This window comes from Octopus bimaculoides, chromosome 13, assembly GCF_001194135.2.
Source record: "Octopus bimaculoides isolate UCB-OBI-ISO-001 chromosome 13, ASM119413v2, whole genome shotgun sequence".
Lineage (NCBI taxonomy): Eukaryota > Metazoa > Mollusca > Cephalopoda > Octopoda > Octopodidae > Octopus > Octopus bimaculoides.
Window position 1 is genome coordinate 34150793 of NC_068993.1, and position 2606 is coordinate 34153398.

Below are 2606 nucleotides of genomic sequence, written 5' to 3' on the forward strand. Positions count from 1 at the left end.
ATGTATATATATAATATATATATAGATAGGTAGATAGATAAATAGATAGATAGATAGATAGATAGATAGATAGATAGATAGATGGATAGATAGATAGATAGATAGATAGATAGATAGATAGATAGATAGATAGATAGATATAAAGAAGATAAGAAAATAGAAAGATAATAATTATTCATTAATTAAAAACTTAGACATCATCTCAGACAGTTGTTTCGATTCCTGACCTTTATAAATTAATTACCATAATTAAAGCCATTTAAAAGTCGAATCTCATCAGAGTTGGGTAAAGATATACAATCAGATGTTCATATTCCTGTTTGTTGAGATTTGTAACGTTTATTTGAACATATAAGCAATTACGTGCATAAACAAAGTAGACACATCAAATATATTAAATATATTAAATACATCAAATACAATATATATATATATATATATATATATATATATATATATATATATGTGTGTGTGTGTGTGTGTGTGTGTGTGTGTGTGTGTGTGTATACATGCAAGGTGGAAACTTTCAGAAGATGAATTTGCACGTCTAAATATATAGACTTAGTCGGAGTACAAGTGACAGAGAGAATTAAATGGGTAGAAGAAAGTTGTTATAAGTCCAACAGTTCTTTCTGGGGACTCGGCATCCATGATAATATTGGTAGATTTAGTTCATCACAATATCGGAACGTATGGATGCAATTAACATAGGATGCGACAAGCCTCCTTCATCAAGGTATAGAAGATCTTACATTTCAGATCTTAATGCAGAGAAGTTGAAAGATCTCTGTCGTTTTTACTCTGTGTAAGTTGGACCTATTATGATAAATATCTATGTTTATATGTAAAACTTCGTCTACTGAAAGGTTCTAACTTTTACATGTATACATATATACATGTTTTGCATTTCATCTATTTGATATATTTAATATATTTGGTGATTCTAATTTGTTTATCCACATAATTACTTCCATACCCTCTCAACCTGATCCCTCTTATAGCTTTTATTTACCTTGTGGAATGATCCCTTGTAAAGACATTAGAGTCTAAGTTTGAATCTTCTGAGCACTGCTAAGTGTCTTCTTTACGGAGATATCTGGATCTCATCTGTGAACTATATATGTGTGTATGTGTATGTGTATGTGAGTTTGTGTGCATGTGTGTGTGTGTGTGTGAGTGTGTGTATGTGTATTTATGTATATAGGTGTATATATGTATATATATATATATATATATATATACATACTTATGTATATATAAAAAAATGTTTTTCAGAATGAGATAAAAAAAACCAAGACTGTGAAGATTTTAGAACATTTACAAATAGAAGGTGTTACAGCTGTTTCTAGGATATTTATTATATCCCTTTATCGGAGACGTTGTGAGAAAATGGTTAAGCAATAATTAATTTAGATAAGATATGAAATAGAGAGTGAAGTTTATACTTATGTATATATGTCTATACGTATGTATATGTATGTGTATACACACACTCACACACACACACACACATATGTCGATTAAAACAAGGAAACTATGCCTTCCTTTCTCCATTCTTGAATTTATCTGACGGTTGCGACTTTTTATAGTTGTTTTACCAACTTTTGTATAGAGTTTAATATTATTTCCATTGAAATTTTGGCGAGGTAGACTTTGCTTTCTATCTTTTCAGCGTTGATAAAATAAGTACCAGTCGATGCAATTGACATGCCCTCTTCCCTGAAATTGTTGGCCTTGTGCTAAAAATTTGAAATCAATAATAGTATTTCCATTTCGTTTCCCAGAGCTTCATTTCATTTGCTCAGGTAACTTCTGTAAGAGAGCCTGCGAGATCCTTGGACACTCACACACAAACACACACACACACACACACACACACACACACACACACACACACACACACACACACACACACACACACACACACACACATATATATATATGTGTCGATTAAATGAAGTAAACTATGTCTTCGTTTCTCCAGTCTTGATTCTTTCTGACGGTTGCGACTTCTGACGAAGTTTTAATCAACATATATGTGTGTGCGTGTGTGAGTGTGCGTATGTGTATATGTGTGTATGTGTGTGCGTGCGTGCGTGCGTGTGTGTATGTGTGCACGCGTGTGTGTGTGTGTGAGTGTCCAAAGATCTCTTTCCACGATACTTAACACCCAAGTACCAATCTCAAAATCCTAGCTATCCGCAATTGAGCAGTTTTCTGAGCATGTTCTACCCTCGTGTGAATCTCAGTTTCTCTAACAGTTTTCTCAAATCTGGTGATTAATGCTCCCAATGTCCTTATAACTACTGAGATGGTGATTGCTTTCTACATTGACTACATTCGTACAATCTCATGTTTTAGTGATCTGTAATTTTAAGTCACTTTCAGCACTTTGTCATCCAATGGCAAATCCTTAGATAGAGCAATGTCTATGATCTTCGTTTCCTTCGTCATTTTGTCAACTATTATTATTATTATTATTATTATTATTATTATTATTATTATTATTATTATTATTATTATTATTATTATTACTGTTCAGTAGTTTTATTTTTATAACGTGCTTTCACTTCACTACCGAGCGCAGCTCTGTGCGCCTTGGGTAT